This window comes from Hemibagrus wyckioides, linkage group LG03 (genome assembly GCF_019097595.1).
Source record: "Hemibagrus wyckioides isolate EC202008001 linkage group LG03, SWU_Hwy_1.0, whole genome shotgun sequence".
In the NCBI taxonomy this organism is placed as follows: Eukaryota; Metazoa; Chordata; class Actinopteri; order Siluriformes; family Bagridae; genus Hemibagrus; species Hemibagrus wyckioides.
In genome coordinates this window covers 19,197,035-19,204,489 of record NC_080712.1, presented here as the reverse complement: position 1 = coordinate 19,204,489, position 7,455 = coordinate 19,197,035, and the positions used below count along the sequence as shown (strand labels likewise).

Below are 7,455 nucleotides of genomic sequence, written 5' to 3'. Positions count from 1 at the left end.
TGTGACTGATCAGATGTCCACAAACATTTCACCATATAGTGTTCTGTATGTACTAAAGGCTGTTAGTCAGAATGTGTTATTATCTATCAATGCAAATCTTAAAAAATATATCTTACAATATATCTTATATTACTTGCAATTGGAATACTGCATATGCTAAAGACAAACTTAAAAAAAAAATACTGGAGTTCAGTGAAATATCCAGATCTATACATGTAGTTTCTATAGAAACTATTTATAATAGAACACTATGTCAAAAATATCACTGTGTGAATGATGACATGATGGTAATTGTACAAATTAATAACAAATCTTTTGTTAAACACGTTTTCTCGAACTTTTTAGTGATACATCTAAGTGTGTGGCTTTTGATTCTGTTTGTAGACTAATAAAATAAGATGTCTCTCATCTACAGTGTGGATGTAATGAGAATAGTGAAAGTGTTAGACTTGAAAGTGTGTGTGTGTGTGTGTGTGTTTATGAATGCATGTAAAACACCACTATCATTGTGGTAACAATATATACATGTTCATATTTTAGATTTGATTAAAGTTATAGGCATCGCTGTATTCTCTATCCTACTTGTACTGTAGCTCCGGCGCACAACTAAAAAGAAATATTTCCCACAAGTAGGGATTTTGTGGGAATTGATTCTCTCTGTGTCATCGAGGGCTACGTGTGTTATATCAGCAATAAGCAGTTGCGCACATCTTCCCTTATGAAAATCCCGAGACGAGAGTCAGAGATTTACCGCGAAGCACCTTTTTCACCACCTCTCCTCTCGAAGCAAATAATATTTCCGCCTGTGCGTCGCCGGTGCGTCGTCAGTCAGAGAGAGAGAGAGAGAGAGAGAGAGAGAGAGAGAGAGAGAGAGAGAGAGAGACGCATGGTGGCAGGTGTAATCTTCACTACGGCTCTCACTCTGGGTAACTTTCTGAAGCCGGATCTCTGCTCGTTCTTCCTCTGTGGCTGTTACTGGAAGAGCACAGCGCTGTTTTCCCAGGTTTCGATGCCGGAGCTGAAGCAAACACATCCATCCGGCACAGGAGCGCGTGACCGTTTGCGGAATGCGTGAATCCTTTAACACTTTATTTATTTATTTTTTATCTGCGTGCTTTTCAAGCCAACATGGTGAGTGAACCCTGAATATCATTTGAGCTCAGGGTATGGGGAAATGATCGTAGCTGTGGGCTTGTCTATCATCACTGATTTTGTACGCTAATTGGACGCGTCGGTTATTGTTGTCACCCACTCATGTGGCATGAATAGAGTTGATTTTTATTCAGTTTTGTTTTTCATTTGGAGTAAACATGAATTGCATTTTAGTCGATTCATTCGTCTGTTTTTTTTTTAACAGCGAGCAGTTGACTTGACTTGACATATCGCTCCGTGTCGTGTGGCATCTTGAGCGTGTGAAAGTTAGAATAAGGAACCGCAGATTACTATAATGTACAATCTGTCAGATAGGGGATGTATTGTAGTATTTTTGGTATACTATTTAGTGTTGTAGTATGCTGTTTGTGAAGAAGGCCTGGGAGAGCAGGTTAAGTGAACGGATTAGCAGCTTTTATCCCATCACAGCGGTGAGCCTCCGGGAAACGGCACCTGTCCGGTTGGTAAACTGAACTCGTATTCCCTTCACATTGACAGATCACACTACGCATGACTTGCGGTCATCCCAGTGGCACCTTATGCTTCTGTTTCCCCGAAAATGCAATCTGAAGCCATTATGCACAAGACGACCTAATTAACTCTCCCAAACGATGACCTCGACTGGCCTAAAGGTCCACCTGGCATCTACTGTGTGGATTAGGTTACTCTCTCTCTCTCTGTGTGTGTGTGTGTGTGTGTGTGTGCTTGTGTACATGGTTTTTCTATCACAAAAGTTGGAATATTTTAAAGTTTTGACCTTGTGGGGACCTTTGGTTAGTATCCACATGGAAAACCAGCAAAAAAAAGGAGCCAAAAAGTTTCTTTTTGGTTGCTGAGGATAAGAGGTTGGTTTAGTTGTAGACATAGCATTAAATAGCTGCATGTCAAGGAAAGGTCCCCACAAGGAGTGTGGAAAGCAAAAGAGAGAGAGAGAGAGAGAGTGTGTGTGTGTGTGTGTATGTGTGTGTGTGTGTGTTCTGCTTTTGGGCACCTAATAGCCCATAGTGATGCGAATATGTGACGGTTCAGACCGCATTTAGCTGGTCCTCTTGAAAAATGCAGCTTCGAAACAAAATGAGTGTGAGTAACACAGAGATAAAGCAACGGAAGCACACAAACACATAAAATTATAAATTTGTGTGTGCCACCTGCATCTTCTCCTTGTTGTTTTTCTTCTTGAAGATTTTTAATTATTTTATGTTTTAAGTAAACAGCAGAGGTATCCTATTCTGCTGTGTCATATAAGCTGTATTATGCAGAGTATATTTTCGTTGAATAAATCTAAATCTATAACAAATGCAAGATTTGACTATTAAATGAGCTGATGCCCCTGATGGCATGATTCTGTCTGTTTATTTGTGCTAGCCAGAGAAATGTGGTACTATCATGCAGCGGGCATAATGAATAGTGTCTCTGTTCAGAAAGCTGTGGAAAGGCTTTGCAGATGTGTGCACACTGAAGAACAATTAACCCATTTAATCCCACTAGTCACAATGCTGTGACACTTTGTTTTGGGTTTGTGAAGCTCTAGAAGTGATGGTGCACATGTTTTTGAGAAGAACACTATAAAATAGAAATGGTAATGATTTTGTATGAACATTGCAGTGGGTGGTACAAATGGTCTGGTGATCAAAATAATCAAAATAATAATTGTTGTCTTATATTATTTAACTGTCCAGCTGGATGAGCCTTTGCCCACTGTATTCTCGGTTTCTTGTCTGACAGGAGCGGAATTTATTGTGGACTTGTGCTGATGTAGCACATCTACCTCAAGGTTTGATGTATTGTGTATTCTGGGATGCTTTTCTGCCCACAACGGCCATAAAGAGTTGTTATATGAATACCATAGACTTCCTGTCAGCTCCAGCCAGTCTGGCCATTCTCCTCTGACCTCTCATCAACGAGGCAATTCAACCCTCAGAATTGTCACTCACTTCATTTTTTTTCACACCATTTTGTGTGAATTCTAGAGACTGTTGTGTGTGAAATTCCAAGGAGATCAGCAGTTTCTGAAACTCTCACACCAGCCTGTCTGCTGCTAACAATCACGATCATGCTTTTCTCCATTTTGATATTTGATGTGAACATTAATTAAAACTCTTGACCCTTTTTTCTGCTTGAGTTTATGCAATGCACTGCTGCCATATGATTGACTGAATGGTTGATTGCATGATTTTGCTTGTGTATAACTGTTCCTAATAATATGGTCAGCAAGGTTGTTTATTTATTTACTTACTAATTACTTTAGATATTAAGAAGGTGATAGAGGAGGTACTGTCATCTGTTGTGGCTTTCCCAAGAATTGAAATGAATATATTCATGTAACTGTAATACAATCCGGATTAAATCAACCAAAGCAAATACAGAAGTTTCTGCGGTTTACTTTATTTATTCGATTTAGCTTATGAATACAGTCCAAGATAATGGCCACATGTGTCATTTAGATGGTTAAATATCACTCTTGACTGTTGCTCAAATTGTGATTCAGTCATTTAATACGACTTGTAAACCTATATTCTGTTCTAAGGTGTAAAACATTGTTTCATTTCATTCAAGCATTAAAAGTTAATTAAAAATGTAGCTTTATTATTAATTGTAGATACATAGAATTTTTTGGAATCTAGACAACTCGGTTGATTTCAGCTCCGAAAGCTGGCTTGCAACTTGCAGTGCTACCTGCTTACGGCCATTCTCTGATTAATAACCTTAAAATTTGGAATGTGGATTCTCTTTGGTCTTGTTCGAGTTTGAATCATTCTCACCTAATCTAAAATTTATCTCCTGGTCTTAATTGAAGTGCAGAGGGAGTGAGGGAAAAGTAATTTAAAACCTGATCTCTTTGCTCCTCATGTGACGTGCTGCAGCCTCAAGGCAGTATTATGTGTTTAATCTGGCATTAAGATACAGTGTGTTTGGTCAGGCTTCAGGCCCATGAAATGACAGGGAAAAAATGTAAATTAATTAAACATTATAATGGGGAAATAATATCAGTTAAAAATCAGTGAATTGGGGACAGGTAATTCTCTTACAAATTAATAAAAATAAACTTTTTAAATGCACCTAGCTGTGATTCGGGTTTACTCTCTTTAAACAATGGTTTTAAGATTATACCATGAGAAAATGCTATCATCTTGCTGTTTCAATTACAGAACTATATCTGTGTCCAGCATCTTTAGTGCCTTATACCACCTACTCTTGTGTGAAATTTCTGCAAATTCAAATGAACAATGGTGACAATGGTTTGACTGGATGGCATTAAAGTCATAAGAAAAAGTATGAGTGATAATCCTGTCTCTAATACTAAACTTAACCCGTGCTAATTTATTCTAGGCTTTATTCATATTAAAATACTAATTGAAAATTTTTAAACTGTGTTTGCAATTGCACAACCACTTTATAAGGGTAATCCTGTATTTGCATTTGCAATTTTGTACAATGAAAAGGTTTTGCCATAATAAGAAAATGGGAATGCAAATTAATTTTCAACGTCTAAACTAGTGAACACCTTGTCATATTGAAAACTCCATAGCAATCTGTCCATTATGCAACACTTCATGCCCTGATTCATCTAAAAATAAAACACCTTTGAATTTTTTTTGGAGGAAGCAACAAAGTCAGTATAAGTTTATGGCAGTGGGGGCAGATTCTCTTGTGCTAAAAATATGAAGATAACAAGTACTACGGACTGTTTTAAGCTGGCCCAAAATGACATCTCATAACAGATTTCCTCTTGTTTTGTCTAAAGGGATTCTTGACCTGCTTTATTCTTAGAGATGCTGACTTTGCAAATTCACATCAAGTAATGAATAGGCTTCAAGGTCAGCTTTATTAAGCTATACTGACTGGGAATGGTAAACAGACAATAGTGGCAAAAACATCATGGCTTGATCTGTATATGAGATAGTCAAGTCACAGTAAAAGATGTTAAAATACACACAGAATGATTATATAAGTGCAAAAACTGTATGAAACATCATACAGTTACGATACAGTCTTTTTAGTTTAGTAATAAATATTTGAAGGAATAGTTATATTGACAGGGCGAGGGACAAGACACACTGGACCCCTAAAACTCTTCATGCCGTTAAGATCAGTGTGTCACAAAAAATTTCACTGTTAAAAGCCAATAAAACAACAACAAATTCAGTTTAGTTCTAGTATTTGTATTAGAATACTGTATAGATATATAGAAGCACTTTGTTCCCAAATTAACATTTTGCTTTTTTTTTTGTGGATCCATTTCCAAATGTAATAATGTATAAGTATGTGTCTTAATAGTTGTACCATGCAGTAGGTAGCGTAACAATTCATTAGATCTTCATAACTCTTCAGTAGCTGACTATCAAATAATACATATAGACTTAATTTCTACAATGCCAATTTTATACCAGATGTAGTGAATAGATGCAGTTAATATAAAAGTATCTGAGAAATGATTTAAATGTGTACTAGTAAATGTAAAAAAACCTTGTGTAGGGTTGGTTGATGGCATTATGTCATTGGAAGCTGACAGACTATAACATTTTGCTAAATAACAGTAACAAGAAAAAAGAATCTTAAACATTTTTTTTTCACTTTTCTAAAAAGGGACAATGTTTTTTTTGTTTTTTTAAAATTGTTCACTCTATGGCAGTGTGAGATTCCATAATATAATAAGCTGCAGGTTTCTGAGAACATTTTGAATATCAGGGTGTGATATATCTTTGCTCAAATATGTCTGTATTCAAATGCACAGTGGAGTCTTGAGGAATACATTTCTCCATTTGTTGATAAGAGATTCGTGTTTAGTGATGCCTGAAATGATTTCCATCCACACGGTGAGCCTGAGAGGAAGACAGTGGGCGAGACCGCGCGAGAGAGAGAGCGCGAGAGAGAGAGAGAGAGAGAGAGAGAGAGAGAGAGAGAGAAGTGCAGACAGAAAGTTAGCAAGGAGAGATAGCCCACTGGGATGCATAAAGAGGGAAGTGAATGAGAAATGGCAAGAAGTAGAGGTGAAAGGCACACAAAGACACAAAAAGCTAAATTGAAAAAAGTGTAAACTAGAGCTGAGCTACAGTAATGTGTTAACAGCAGATACTCTATCTCACTGAATCCATTATTACTACTTATGTTTTTTCCACAGTTTTCCGTTCCTCCTGCTTTGTTGCGTCCAAGAGATCTTGAGTGTAGACCAACGACTATCACAGTTCTCTGATTCGTCTCTAATCAGTGTGTGCCAGTCCCATCACCCAGGGCAAGCCAAGCAGCAAGCCAGGACAGAGGGAGAGAGAGAAACAGACAGAGACACAGAAAAAGAGTTCTCAGTGACTGGAGGTCTGGCAGGAAGGCTGTAGAGGAGAAGGAAAACGCTGCTTTATTTGAATGGGGACAGGAAATTGCGGGGCCAAAACAAGGGTTTAAGAGAGCTGCTCAGTAAAGCTGATGAAGCTACAGCAGCATGATTATGACATGAAGACCAAGGCTTCCTTCCTGTGTGTGTAATAGGCTCCTACAGGTATAATAAACTAATTGAAGGACATAAGTTAGTTTCTCTCCAAAAATAGCCTGGACACTGTGGGCAATAAAGTGTCATTCATAGCACAGTTGCCAGGTGGTGAAAATAAAATCACCATATGTCCCCAAATAACCATATTTCAGTCTAACTTGTACATATAAAATTCAACTCTGTTGTTCTTTCATCACTTTAATTAATGGGAAATAATATAAGGCCACAAGACTGTGTGGATCTGTGGTGCTACCTATATTCCCAGACTCCATCTTGTTGTGCTCTTATTATACCTTTTCAATTTTGTTTCATTGTGATTACTGAATAATTAATAGTATATAGCTAATTACCATGCTTGTCGAATGACCGAATAATAAGCTGTGACTTCTACAGGTTAATTATTAAAGGCATTATGTAACACTTTTAATCCTAAACTTAACAATTCTCATTACTATTTATAAATGTGCATAATGATCCAACAGAAAGACACAGTACAAATGTATTCTTCCAGTTAAATATCCAGTACTCAAACCAAATGAGCTAGGAGACTTCTTCAATACAGCCAGAGTAATGTATAAAATAGGTCACACACAGCTTCTAGACAGAGTGAACTTATAGTTACATACATCATTAAACTGAGAAGCAGCACAAAAATAACAAAAGACATTATTAGGCTATGGCTGATTTCTTTCTTGGTCAGAGTACATGTACTTATTGTTAAAAGTGTCAAGTGGTTACACATAGTGAAATGCCATTTGGCTAATTATTCTAAGCCCGCTTCTCTGACACATCCATAACATATCATTTGCAGTGACTGA

The 7,455-nt window shown here is 37.3% G+C and overlaps 1 protein-coding gene across 1 annotated transcript in view; it reads left to right on the top strand.

The window, feature by feature from the left end:
* The first annotated feature begins 744 nt into the window (after nucleotides 1-744).
* Nucleotides 745-7,455, top strand: part of pcdh15a (protocadherin-related 15a) — a 197,263-nt gene continuing 190,552 nt past the window's right edge. Inside the window, exon 1 of the mRNA XM_058386243.1 lies at nucleotides 745-1,131. The gene's annotated coding sequence lies outside the window, so the exon portion shown is untranslated. The remainder of the gene's footprint in view (nucleotides 1,132-7,455) is intronic.